At 43.5% G+C, this 14,321-nt stretch overlaps 1 protein-coding gene and 1 long non-coding RNA gene across 5 annotated transcripts in view; one reads left to right on the top strand and one right to left on the bottom strand.

Moving 5' to 3' along the window:
- The first annotated feature begins 1,538 nt into the window (after positions 1 to 1,538).
- The window catches only part of STEAP3 (STEAP3 metalloreductase), a 28,156-nt gene continuing 15,373 nt past the window's right edge, over positions 1,539 to 14,321 (top strand). For 2 of the 4 annotated variants that reach the window (XR_014024813.1, XM_081315328.1), the window contains exon 1: positions 1,539 to 1,755. The gene's annotated coding sequence lies outside the window, so the exon portion shown is untranslated. Of the gene's footprint in view, positions 1,756 to 1,946; positions 2,458 to 14,321 lie in introns of those variants that run through there. The other 2 variants (XM_081315326.1, XM_081315327.1) reach the window with 2 other exon arrangements.
- LOC308660753 lies at positions 3,959 to 13,099 on the bottom strand. The gene is made up of 2 exons (XR_014024814.1): positions 13,047 to 13,099; positions 3,959 to 4,096 (listed from the first exon to the last, which is right to left on the bottom strand). It is a non-coding gene; the product is annotated as an uncharacterized lncRNA (long non-coding RNA).

Raw genomic sequence — 14,321 nt, 5'->3', positions numbered from 1 at the left:
TGCGGTCAAAAAAGTCAAAGTGGCAGCCACTGGGGGGGGATTGAAACTCTGTGATGCACATAAAAACAGGCAGAGCTTTGTCTGTACTGTTGTAACCACCATTTTGACTTTTTGGACCCTATCCTGTGGACATCAGGGTAGCCTTCATCAAATATGATGGCTACACAGATACGCCTATGTTACTTACTTGATACTTGAGGCAGTGTTTCCCAAATTTGGGGGCTTTAAAATGTATGGACTTCAACTCCCAAAATCCCCCCCCCCCTAGCTAGCCATGCTGGATAGGGAATTCTGGGAATTTAAGTCCACACTTCTCAAAGTTCCTAAGGTTGGGAAACATTGCACTTAAGAGGTTGTCACTGCTTTCCTGCAGGACAATTTCTTCTCTATGTGTAGATTAACAACCTCTTTTCTGAGTCAACCAAGGTCAGCTAGGCACTGCCACCTGCTGTGGTCATTTTTAGCCGACATTATATTTATGATGATTGTCATGTATGAAAGAGATAATTCCAGGAAAAAACTTGATGAAATGCTGAAGCTGAACCTGAGAAATGAAAAACTGAGTAACCTTTCCTCAGTTAAACTATGCTTGCTTTGGGATTAGTTCTGGTCAGTTGCTTAAAGTTCCAGTTACAGCAAAAGTTTTCATTTTTAAATACACATCTTGGCCTTTTGTTTATTATTATTAATTGTTAATGCTTTTGTTTTTTAATCCTTTGTGTACCATCCAGAGTCACAATTGTGGGATGGGAGGCTGTATACATTGATGTAATAAATAACAATAAAAAGAACTCTTGAAATGTACAATTACCAGCTCTATTTAAACCTTGATTATTCGCAGTATTGTTCACCCCATGTTGTTTTTACAACATCCCTGTGAGAAAAGCTGAGTTCAGATATAGGGACTAGTAAACCTGAGATGAGACTATACCAGGGGTAGGCAACCTCGTCTCTTTTATGACTCGTGGACTTCAACTCCCAGAATTCCTGAGTCAGCATAGCTGACTCAGGAATTCTGGGAGTTGAAGTCCACGAGTCATAAAAGAGACGAGGTTGCCTACCCCTGGACTGTACCAACAATGTCTCCCAGCTGGACTAGAAAATCACAATGATTTTCTTTAATATACAGTAGCATTCCCCAGCCTCAAGTCCCTGTTGAGCTTCTCAACTCCATGTAGCTTTTCTTTAGAACAAGACCGAAGAGGCTTCCCTATGCTGACTTCTAGTGGTGGTGATATTAATTTGTGAGTCCACCCTCCAGCCTTGGATTTCTTGGTGGTCTCCTTCCCAAGGAGAAACCAACTCAGACGAGGCTCACTCAGCTTCTTCAAAAATCAACTTAAGAGAGGCTTCCCTGTCTTGGGCACAACTTTCACGTAATATTTACTGCATTTCTCTCTTGGAGCTCAAGGGGAAAGTTTACTTTTGAGCATCAAAAGCCCCGGCGGAGGTAGATCCACCTGAGATCTATTGGCCATTCAAGACGTCAGGGGGGAGTCACAGCTGTTGCAAACCGAAACCTATTCGGGTCGAAGGAACGACATAATTAGTTCCTTTTGGGGGGGGCGTTTTGACGGGGAGATTATTTAGCTAGCTTTGCCTAGGGCGGAGCGTTAAAACCTGTTTGTTCGACATTTGTACGGGTGTTGTTGCTTTTTTTTCTTTCCCGGATAAAGGAAGCGGAAAAAAAGCGGGACGGGTTTGTACTCGATCCCAGCAGGAGCCGGAGCTCAGGATCCACCGCCCTTCCAAGAGGTAAGAGCAGGGGTCTTCAAACTCGGCCCTTTTATGACTCGTGGACTTCAACTCCCAGAATTCCTCAGCCAGCATGCCTGGCTGAGGAATTCTGGGAGTTGAAGTCCACGAGTCATAAAAGGGCCGAGTTTGAGGACCCTTGGGTAAGAGCGCGGCCGGGCTTTGAGCCCCCCCCCCCACCACCACCAGCAGCCGCTTTCCCCGGCTTGGGATCCCGGAGGGGCGGCGAAGGGCAGCGCCGCGGCACTTCCCAGATTGTTGGGGGCAATTAAGCTGACTTTGTAATAATGCCGCTTGGGGTGTGTGTGAAAGCCCTAATAAGCAGGCATATACATAGAATGAAGGCTACTGCTAAGCTTGTAAGCCGCCCTGAGTCTTCGGAGAAGGGCGGGATATAAATGGAATAAAAATAAAAAATAAATAAATAAAGCTTCCACCAGCAGCGCCCGAAGAAGCCCCCCACGCACGTAACACGTGCGCCAGCGCCAGGCCCGGATCAGGAACGAGCAAAAGCAGGTCGAGATCGCTCCTGGAGCGAGGCGGGGAAAGCCAAAGCCGAGCTGGCGGGAGGAGGGGAGGGGAGGAGCCCGCCGTTTTTATTCCCTCGCCCTGCGAGCGCGGCCAAACTAAAAATAAAAAATCAAAGCAAATCGCCCACTTTCTCCTTCGCTTCGCTTCGTCTGCTTCGGTCCCACTAGAGCGGTGAGTACAACAGCCCGAGCGCGGGGGCGGGGGAGGGAACCTGGGCTGGACTCCAGAGTTGGTGGTGGCGGCTCCTCGCGTGGCGGGGCTGCGGGGCTGAATGCCATTTGCTGGCCGTGCGTGGAAGACCAGCGGGTGGGGGAGCGAGCGAGCGCCTCTGGGGAAAATGGGGAAAAAAGAGGCTCAAAGGAGCCCCTAAAGCGCAGGAAAGGGCCCGGTGGAAAGGCGACGCTGCCCGCCTCGCCTCGCCTCCTGCCCAGCGAAGAAGCCTTTTTTCCCTTCCTCGGGTCCCCTGGGGAGCGACAGGCCGCGCCCCTCGGTGCAAGGTCTCGATGATGGTCGCCCCTCAATGGAAGGGCTTCGCACCCAGCGGCGCTTTCTTTCCCCCCCCCCTCGCCCCCTCGCCACTATTGGGCTCCCTTCCCGTCTCGATGACCGTCCCCCTTCTGCTCTCCACGTTAGGCTCGCCTCTGCTTTTTCGGTTCCGAGCAGTCTCGCCTCTCCTGCTTGCGTTTCTCTCTTTTCTCGGCTTTTGCTCGTTATTTTCCTATTTCCAAGAGCCTGGGGTAGAAAAGCGCCGGCTTCTTGTTTCGTCTTCCCCGCCTTCCGTAAACGAACCCGCTTGGCAGCTACCGTATCAGTCTATGGGAGTAATCTGCACGGCGTTAGATAAAAGAGGGCCGTTGACTTGGGGCTCCGCTTTCTGAAGTGTGCCTAGGTCTGCTTTGTGGTTGCATGGGTGCCGTTTAAAGCCACAGTATTAGCGAACGCCTCCTTGGATTGAAGAGCGAACTGAAACCTGTTCGGGATGAATGGCGCTCTTGGTATTATGTTTATTATAAATAAAGAGCCTTGGTGGAGCAGTGGGCTGGTGCCTCCTTAAGTAACACCAGCTGCCTGCAATTAGTGCAGGTTCGCATCCCACCAGGCTCAAGGTTGACTCAGCCTTCCATCCTTCCGAGGTAGGTAAAATGAGGACCCAGATTGTTGGGGGCAATTAAGTTGACTTTGTAATAATGCCGCTTGGGGTGTGTGTGTGAAAGCCCTAATAAGCAGGCATATACATAGAATGAAGGCTACTGCTAAGTTTGTAAGCCGCCCTGAGTCTTCGGAGAAGGGCGGGATATAAATGGAATTTAAAAAATAAATAAATTATAAATTATATGATAAATATTATAATTATATTTGCCTGCTCCTCGCTTTCCACTTAGTACACCTGGGTTGCTTTTAATGTAGGCTGTGTTGCCTTGACCCAGTCTGTTGTGGTAACCTTGCCTCAGCGGTCGACTTTAGGAGGGGGGAAAAGTTTCCAGTAAAAGGTTTTATGTTTCCATACCACCAATTTATGTATTCGTTAAATTTATTTGCTGCCTATGTCGCCTTTGGGCTATTCTAGGTTTATAACAAAAAAAGGAAAAAAAATGAAAGGAGTGTAAACAGAACAGAAGTGAAATAACAGAACAATAAAATAAACAATGGCAAAGTAGGAATACAATGAGAATACTATATCAATAGAGTAATTTTTTTAAAAAAAACACTTTTTCAATTAGTTGCTTTCCCTTCATCCTCTGTTAGCAAGATTTGTAAAAGGAACTGCTTGAAGCTGGGCTGTATTCCTGATAACTTCATGGACATAATTCTGTTGGCAAAAATATGGGAGTTATTAGCCCCTGCTCTTTTCCAAGATACTTTTTTTTAAATTTTCCAGTCTAACTTGCAGTCTTATGGATTCCTGGTGGTCCCCCATTCAAACATCAATCACATCCCTGTTGTTATTATTTTTAATTCACAAAGGACAGCTAGATGCTGGCATCTGAACAAGGCAGACGCAAAATACTTAACTGCCTGAATGGTGGATTAAACTATTGTGGAGAAAATTATACCTGTCAGCTATGATTTCATACCTGTTGTGAACAGTTAATGGATTAGAGTAGGGAGGTATGAAATTTTTCAGCCTCTCAGTGAAAGTATGAGGGAAAAGATGAGCTTTTGAATGAAGCACTCCATTGATTCCTGTCTGGCCTCTCAATGTTTTTATTTTATTTTATTTTTTATTTTAATTCCATTTATATCCCGCCCTTCTCCGAAGACTCAGGGCGGCTTACAAGCTTAGCAGTAGCCTTCATTCTATGTATATGCCTGCTTATTAGGGCTTTCATACACCCCCCCAAGCGGCATTATTACAAAGTCAGCTTAATTGCCCCCAACAATCTGGGTCCTCATTTTACCTACCTCGGAAGGATGGAAGGCTGAGTCAACCTTGAGCCTGGTGGGATGCGAACCTGCACTAATTGCAGGCAGCTGGTGTTACTTAAGGAGGCATTAGCCCACTGCTCCACCAAGGCTCCATAGTATTAGACTACTATGAACCTGCCTACCACAAATTATTTGAGTGGGTGGTTACATTTGGAATTTTAAGAGCATGCTATGTAAGTATTGCTTATCCTCAAAAAGGATAAACTACCCTTCCTAATGTGGTAAACTCAGGATTTTGTTGATACTACAAATTTTAGGCGATCCTGGTTGGCATAAGCTTTTATGGATGAAAATCTTCTTTTAAGAAGAATTTTTTTTAAAAAAAATCCTCCATATGTTGTTCAGCCTACTCATTGTTTCTCTGCCATCAATTCTTAAATGTTTTCTAACTTTTTAAATGTGATCACAAAATAGAGTAAATTATCAGACATCAAACATTCTCTACTTCACCACTCTTGATAAGAGTTTGCCTTATGCCTGTCGGTATCTCTTACAAAAACATCTTTCTTTGCCTAATCTATGTTCCTCAACTTTGGCAGCTTTAAGATGTGTGGACTTCAACTCTTAGTATTCTCCAGTCAGAATGCTGAGTGAGAGTTAAAATCCATACTTCTTCAAGCCGCCATAGTTGAAAGACACTGGCCTAAACTAATTACTGTGAGCTAGATTAGCGTGGTGATTAAGGCATCAGGCTAGAAACTGCAAGACAGCAAGTTCTAGTCCTACCTTAAAAACAAAGCAAGCCATAGGAAGCTGGCAAGGGCAAAATCTGTTCTGAAATCTTGCCAACAAAACAGCAGAAACTTGTCCAAGTAAATGCCAGGAATCAACACTGACTTGAAAGGGGGGGGGGGAAGCTAATGATTAAAAGAGCATGTGTTTATATTGGTTGTTACACATGACAAAATGCCAATGGCCAGGTTAACGGTAAGTTAACAGAGTAGAATTTTGTGAGAAAAAGTTGTAGTTCTCAAGTGTTTGCCTTTGTTAGGAAACTTGTTTCAAAAACTTCCTTTTAAAAAAAGGGACAGTAGCAATAAGGCAGATTTTATATCCATAGTTTCAAAGGAAAAAGTTGAAAATGGCTCCATTTACTGTCTTTCCTCCTAGTTGGTAGCAGTTGGCAGGAGGATACATGGATTGATTTTAAGTTTCAGTGTTCTTAAAAAGTACATTAGCTATTTTGGCACCCACGACAACAAGTGCTCCATATTCTCCCTGTATATTAGAGTGGCTCTGTGGTAACAATTACTTCTGGAATATGATTTAAGTTCTCTTGGCCAGTTCTTTGCAGTATATGACTCATATCACCTGCTGCAGTGCCTGTACATAAGAATTCGTGGTGATTTTGGCCACCAGATCTGGTGGAGGAGAGTGTCCTACTGTCTTCAAGATCTACAAAGGTCCCTCAGATTCAGAGAAGGTAAAAACAGAGGAAAGAGTATCAGATATACTTTGGTAACATGTAAGGGCAGAAGAGGTTAGAGATCAGGTACAACAAATTGCTTAGTTGAAGAAAGTTAATGAATGTATGTATCAGTTAACTTTCCATTTGCATTATAGTCTTTATGGTACACTCTCTTAATTTTTATTCTAGCCAGAGAAAATATGCATTTATTACAGGAATGTGATCTGTCCCCCTAAGAATATTTAAATAGTTTTCCCTATACACCTTGAAATAATCCATTTCCTAAAGTGGAAAAAAAGGCCAAATAGGCTGAAGGAGGCAGCAACATAGAGTGTTAAATTGTCTCAACCTTATCTTTGTTTTGAAAAGAAGTATTAAGCTTTACTGGGCTGATCACAATAAAGATCAGTATTTGGACAGTGCTATTTTGAAAGTCCTAAATATACATATAGCAAAAAGTAAAGGGGCCAGAAAGACTTTAAAGAGGGCCAACTCGAATACGGGCTAATACAGAAATTCACCCTATTGAGCAAGCAGGAATTAGACTACACTAGTGATTATATGAGGAAGCAAGCTATACATTACTAAAAACTCTCATCATGACCTTTACCTGGACCAAGTAATGCTTCATAGAGCAACAGTTTTTGAATCGGGGTACCACAAGTGAGCTAACATAGGGAATATGCCCAAAATCTGGAGAGGTGGTAGCTGCTGCTGTGTCACTGGGTAACTGTTGCAGTCATGCGATCTGCATTTTCAACAATCTATATGACATTTTCCCTGACAATCTCATTCCCCCTCCCTACCCACACTTACCACCACTTACCTGCTTAATGGAAAGGGGAGGCCCACCTCTTGCTCACCCCAGTGTTGATCCAAGCCCAGAGAACCCAGTAAGATTCAATCAAGTTTAATCTTTTATTTGCTTAACACCTAATGGCCAGAGTCTTGTCACACTGAAGCTAGAACCTTCTAACCTACTAGATATATCCTGACAGATTCTAAGGTGTGGCTACCCTGAATCTTTTCTTCCCTCTCTCATCCAGCTTGGTACTCTGCAGTGTCTTAATCGGGGCCTGTCTCTGGGAAAGCTGTGTGTTGCCAAAACCCCGATCCACTGAATCTCCAAGAATATATTCCATCCCTTAAGCCACAGGGCACCTCCTGCATGCCTCCATGCACCCTTGTCCATCCACATCAGCCCTGACATGCGCAGCACCTCTTGTGGGTACTCCATGCACCATTCCCAGCTCATGCCGGTCTCCTGTGCACCATCTCTGAGCGCCATGGCACTTCTTGCACTCTTCTAAACACACCCAGGCAACTTTTCCAATCCACATTGTCACCATCCACGCACCATCCCTGACTTGCACAGCACCTCTCACGTACCCCTGTGACCCCCTGCTTGACCCGTGCAGCACCTCTTACACATGACCCCCATGCACCCTTCTCAGCCTCTGCTATCAACCCCTCTCCCATGTGCCCTACCTCAAGAGTTCCCCAATCTTTTGAGCACCAGGGACCGGTTCCGTGGAGAGAGGTTTTTCCGCGGACCAGAGGATGCATGGTTTTATGTGCTGCCTGCATCTCGTGGATGGGGCTTTGCTTGTTTGTGCAAACCAGTTGCTGGCATGCCGCGGCCTGGCCCAATGGATGGGGACCCCTGCCCCACCTAACACACATTTGTGGATACCAGACAGCACCCTTCCTGACCTACACTGCCCACCTGTCTACTCTCCCCAATCCCACGGCATCTCTGGCACACGCAACATGCCCTTCCCAATCATGTGACAACTCTCACACAGTCCCCTAGCTATCTGCTCATCCCTCTTCCACCAAGCAGCAGCCACTGGCCTTGGACTGGATGTTCTGTACCAACCTGCTACCGGCCCTGCAGAAAAGGCAGGGACAACCCCTTTTACAAGAAGGCAAGAGGCTGGAATTACGCCTGCCAAATTTATTGCTACAAAAACAAACGGAACAAGACAAACCAAGAAACAGGAGCTTTAAGAAACAGGAACTATCCAAGCAGTTGCCTTCAGCAAACCAGCCCTCCCACACATTCCCCTTATATAGAGTTCAGGGCGTGGCTTCTCTCTGCCTCCTTCCGAGAAGCCCCATTGCCTTCCTCTGTTTACTCCTAATTGACTGCCTCCTGCGTCGGGCGTCCTTGAACAGGGCCAGCTGTGGGTCATCTTCATCCACGCTGTCAGGCTCACACAGCTGGGTCTCTGTGGTGACCAAGTGGGAGGGGCCTGGCTGAGGGCTCTCATCAGCAAGATCTTCAACCCCCTCAGCAAGGTCTTCAACACCCCCCTCCTCCTCCTCTGAGTCGTCCGACCCAACTGCCGAACCCACAGGCTGACCCTGAATCACAACACTGGAAGGTTCCTCCTGGCTTCCCCACTGACTTCCTTTCTGCAAGCTTCCCACAAACTAAGTACATTTTTGCAAAATATTTTCAGAAAAAAAATCCACAATGAGAATTCTGGAAAAAGTTTTAGTTTGTCATCCCCCAATTTAGCAAATATTTATATCAGTTGTTAGATCATCAATCAGTAACTTCAATATTAAGACACAGTATTTGTGTCATTGAAATGATAGCTGATCTGTGTAAGTTGAAACAATACAGAAATTGGGTAACTTAAGGGAAAAAAGCAACATGAGGCATCAGTCATATATTACCTCTTATTAGGAATTAATAGGGGGATTGATTTTTGTTTTTTACTGTTACTGGGCAAATTTCCAAGAGATTTAACTTTAAAGAATGCCAAAGAGATGGGACTTCAGATCAATTAAGCCTCTCTTATCTGATTACTCATAATGAGCAGGATCAAGCGTCATGGAAAATACAATCAATTCTACCCAAGCAGTGGAATAGGTAATTTTACAACAAAAGTAGAAAACAGGAAATCTGAATTTCCACAAATCTTTTTGACCCAGTTTTATTATCTAATGCAGCTAAGGCATCCAAGTTTCCAGATCAGTTCACATTTTGAATTCAATCCAATAGAAGCTTTCATTAGTAAAAAAAAATATATCTCTCTGAAAGCCTTTCTGGCTGAAGAGCAGAGTATAAATGCTCTAAATAATATATATAAAAGGCAGAAATATATTGATTGCTAGCTAAGTCCATATTATTTATTTATAATCAGTTTTGCTAACTTTTCCATAGAAAGATGGTGGCATGAAATGTACCTGCACAGCAGCCCTTCAGTGTAGGTCACAAATACAGGTGGCCCTTGACTTGTGACAATTGAGCCCAACATTTTGGTTGCAAAGCGAGACATTTGTTAAGTGAGTTCTGCCCTATTTTATGGCCTTCCTTGCCACAGTTGTTAAATGAATCACTGCATTTAATAAGTTAAGTGAATCTGGCTTCCCCATTGACTTTGCTTGTCAAAAGTTTGCAAAAGGTGATCACATGACCTTGGGACACAGCAATGGTCATAAATATGAACTAGTTGCCAAGCATCTGGATTTTGATTGCATGATCATGGGGAATGCTGCAAAGGTCGTAACTGTGAAAAACCATCATAAGTCACTTTTTTTAGTGCCATTGTAACTTTGAATGGTCACTAAATGAACTCTTGTAAGCTGAGGGCAACCTATGTTTTTATTTTACCGCCATACCAAATGAATGCTGAGAGAAAAGAATTCCATGAAGCTACTACTTCGTCAATGACAAAACCTGAGCCCAGGTTTAATCAATCCAGGCCTGCGCCCTGTTGTAAATTGATCCTTGTAATTCTCTGGTTCAGAAACGAAAGGTCCAAATTTATAGCAAGAAATTAGTTAAGAAAGGCTAAAATGATCCTTTGTTGATGGATAAAGTAGTTGAGTTCTGAAATGGGAGAATGGACTTGTAATACAGAATTTGAGTAGGCGATGTCAGTCTAAATTTCTCTTTGCTACAGTGTTTTTTTGGGGCAAATGTGAGATGAAATTGTTATTACATTTACCCGAAAGAAAGACCACATTTTCTCTCCAAATAAATTACCTTTAAATTGGTGAGTTTTCAGTTTGCTTAGAATATGGTGACAGAAGCAGTTGGGGGCCTTTCTCCCACATGAGAGAATTAGTTTAAATCCATCCCCTTTTCAGATTATTATCAAAAGCTCAATCAATGGTCCCCAAAAATAATTTAAGAGAATCCTTTAAGATCTAAAGAGAAAAAAGTATTTTGCACACTAACTGAAAGATATCCAAGTTTTTGTATCAATATTAAGGCCAAGATAAACAGTTAAATAAACTATGAAATACTTCTGATTTGCCATACCGGTAATAGTTTTTTTTTACTATTACTTGCTGCGTCTTTTCACATTTCTATCATTTTATTCCTATAGTACTTATTGCTTTATTGAAAAAAAAAGAACAGTCATCATACAAAACATTACAACAGGTCTTTCACCTGGATGAATGTTGTTTATTGATTGCATAAATTAAGCAGTTCATCAAAAATTTAGATAGCTTATAAATTACATTTAAAGGACTGCTCTATTGTCAAAGGAATATAGTTGTCCCAGCCTTAGTGATTCATCAAGTAAAGATTTGTTTAGAGAAAGTTGTAAAGTATCAATTATCTGGGTAGAAAAACATTTTCCAAAAGCAGTTATTTCCCACCCTTTAATCAAAAATGATATGGATTAAAGAATTGGACTATGCAAAAGGATTTGGGGGTAATTGCCTTTGTGAATTTCTTGGCAATTAGATAGTAACTCAGGGAAAAGAAGGCATACTAAGTTTTATTTCCTTGACCAGACAAAAAAGTGGGAAAGGGTCTAACTTTAAATCTTTTAATAAAATGATAGATTGGACCTCCCTTAAGAATCAGTGGCCTCCTGGCATCTGCTGTTTGGACTAGAAGGGAGACAAAGAGGATTGTGGGAATAGATAGAAGCTCCCATCCACTTTGGGTTCATGGTTCCATTCGATATACCCACACGTACAAAACAAACACCACGGCCCTCAACCTATTTCCCTTAAGTACATGGCTTTCTAAAAATATTTTTCCCAAAGTGACAATTGACTTAATAATATAATAAATAATAAATTATTTATTTATTAATAAAATTAATAACTGTTGTTTACATAAATGCGATAGACAGTAAACACATTTTAAACCTCCATGTTCAATAGGTGTGTCCAAAATGATATTTATACACATGAAGATATTCAGTTTTGAGAATTGTCAATAAAGGTAATAGTGAGCCAAGTGAACTTCACACTACAGACTGACTGTGCTGCCACCACGTTTAATTAAAGTACAACAGCTTCGATCCAGAATACTAACAATGCTTCATTAATTTTGTTGCCAGGTTAATTTTTGAAATCCTGTACTGGGGATCCAGTAGGATCATTCTACATCATCTTCTCCAGTGTTTTGTAATAAAGACCTTTGCATTGTATAGGTCAGTGGTGGCGAACCTATGGCACGCCTGCCAGAGGCGGCACGCAGAGCCCTCTCTGTGGGCATGTGCGCCATCGCCCCAGTCTCTCCCTGCAGCCCCCTCCTCACCAGCAGCCCCTCCCCCGGAGGAGAGTCGCCCCTGGGAGCGGCCTGCATGGAGCATCACAGCCAAGTACATGGCAGCAAGACAAGATCCCACCCTCCGCCCCATTGTGTGCAGATGATGCTGTGGGGCACAGGGGGAGGGCGTGGCCACCATCGGGCTGCAGGACTGCCTGGGCGATCTGCTGTAGTGGGCCGTGGAGACAATAGGCCCTGCAGGTGGACGGGGGAGGGCAGGGTGGGAGAGGGTGGGGCATGAGGTGGAGTGGGGGCGTGGAGGTTTGGGAGCACTCGGTGTCTAAAAGGTTCGCCATCACTGGTATAGGTAGTCCTTGACTTGCAACCGTTTTGTCATGGTTCGAAGTTACAACGACACTGAAAGAAAAAGTGACTTATGACCGCTTTTCACACTCACCCCCATTTCAGCATCTCCATGGTCACGTGATCAGAATTCAGGTGCTTGGCAACTGGCATGTGTTTTATGACACTTGCACATGTGTTGGGGTCATTTGATCACCATTTGTAGGCTCCCGACAAGCAAAGTCAATGGGGGAAGCCAGGTTTGCTTAGCGATTGCGTTACTTACTTAACAACTGCAGTGAGTCGCTTAACAACTGTGGCAAAAAAAAAAGATGAAATCAGGCACAACTCACCTGACAACTGTCTTGCTTTTGGGCTCCATTGTAGTCGTAACTTGAGGACTATCTGAAATGCCCAAATTCTGTAAATGTAAGGCAGACAGCTTAGTCAGATAAGATCTTAACAAATTCAAGTCCTGGAGGAGAGTTGGAGATGGGCCTGCCCTGTTAGTAGAGAAGGTCTGAAGAGAGCAGGGCCCTTACAGAATCAGGATCCCTTATTGTAACTGGACTGTAATTACAGTTAGAAATATGGTTTCGGTATTTCTTTACTCCTGTTCTGCAAAGTTCAAGCAATTGGGATGGAGAGTCTTTAACCTTCCACGTGCCTCTCGTTTTCTTCCATGTTTAGGTTTAGTTCACAAAACATACTTGACAGGACTGGATGGTTTGTGGCTTACTGTGCTAGGAATCAGATAATTGTATTAAGCAGTCCTTTTGTTTGGGCAAAGAATGTTTTACAAACAGGATTTCTTAATTCCTGCCTAGACTAGGAAACAAAACAGACTTCTCATATATATATGCTAATCTAGCAAGATCCTATAATTGCTGGGGAAACAGCCAAACAACAATATTTTGTGAACTGGCACAGGGAAATAATTTTAAGGGATGAATAAATATGTCTGAAGGCCCAGTAATAATAATGACCCTTGAAACTAAGCTTCATTTTGCTCTGGCAACCCACAAGGCTATTATGGGATTCATGATGTTGGATGATAGAGTGGCTTTGCTAGGACCAGCTTGGCCAACCTTCTGCATAAATGGGACATCTTACCGGACTTGTATAATCTTTCCACTAATCCCCTTTTGGTGCCATTTGCATTGCACGGAGTCCTTTCGGGAGAGTTAGTAGTAACAGAGATGAGGTCACAATTTTCCAGCTGCTATCGAGAGACAAAACATGTTAGGTCACAAATTTGAATATAAACCGTGCCTAGAAAAACAGGTCAACCTCAGGTGCCAAAATATCTTTTTAAAAAGGTTTAGGCGAGCGGTTTTGAGGAAGGCTAAACAAAGCCTTTAGAAAAATAAGAGCACCCCCATCTTTGAACAAAAAATACAATACGACTGGGATCAGAACTTACGGCTAATTAATAATTACATTAATTATATCAAACCGGTCAGGGTGAACAACCATTTTCCTGTTGTAGGCTATATTTTCATGGGATTGATAGGAAAGGTATATGCCCGGGGTCCCCAACCCTCTGGCTACCACCCGCTACTGGGTCATGGCTCACCTCCCTCACCTCCAGATCACCACGTCATAAAGGTTGGTGACCGCTGCTATAGGCCATTTATGGGAGGCTTTAAAGCCTATGGGGATAATGGCAAATATGAGCCAGATTTCCTTTGTTCCTTCCATATCCTTTCATGCTTTCTTTCCACTCTTTTTTCTAGCCCAGCAAACTGCCAGGAAGGGGACAAATAGCTCTTGCCAGCAGTCTGAATTAGTCACTTGGGGGGCTGTTTTAATTACGCCGAGGACAGCATAAGGCCCCTAAAGCAGCAAACTGATCATCTCTCCAGCTCATCCATCAGCCACATGTATCATATTTTCTCCACTAGAAAATCCGGTGCTTTGCTTGCTTTGGAAAATGTGACTTCCTAGAAGCAGTGCAGAATTTGGGGGAAGAACATGTAAACTGCCTACTGCCTTTTAAAAAGGAAGAAGCAAATGCACTGAAAGCACCCTTAAGCGATCAGTCATTAGCGGTTGTGGGAAGGAGGCAGCCTCTGTGTTCTAAAAGCAGGCTGTTGTGTTGTATCCTGTTGGTGCTTTGTTGTGCCTGTTTACTTGCTAGCAACCTTTGCAGATGGCTGTGAATGTGTCTTGCCTGCAACAAAAGCATTTATGGTTTTAATCTGCAGATTTAGCTAAGCCTGTGGAAAAATGATTCAGTTCCAGACAGATTCAGTAGCTCTGTCAGTGCAGAAGAGAGTGCCGAGTGTCACTCCTTTAACTCCTTATACAAGCAACTACAGAATATTTATACCCAGTAAATTATATAATATGCCTTAAACGTGGATGCTGTGCTCCAGTGAACAATAC

Source organism: Vipera berus (genome assembly GCF_964194415.1).
Source record: "Vipera berus genome assembly, chromosome: 1".
Lineage (NCBI taxonomy): Eukaryota > Metazoa > Chordata > Lepidosauria > Squamata > Viperidae > Vipera > Vipera berus.
Note: the sequence above shows the minus strand (reverse complement) of the source record. Positions and strands in the feature narration are given on the sequence as shown.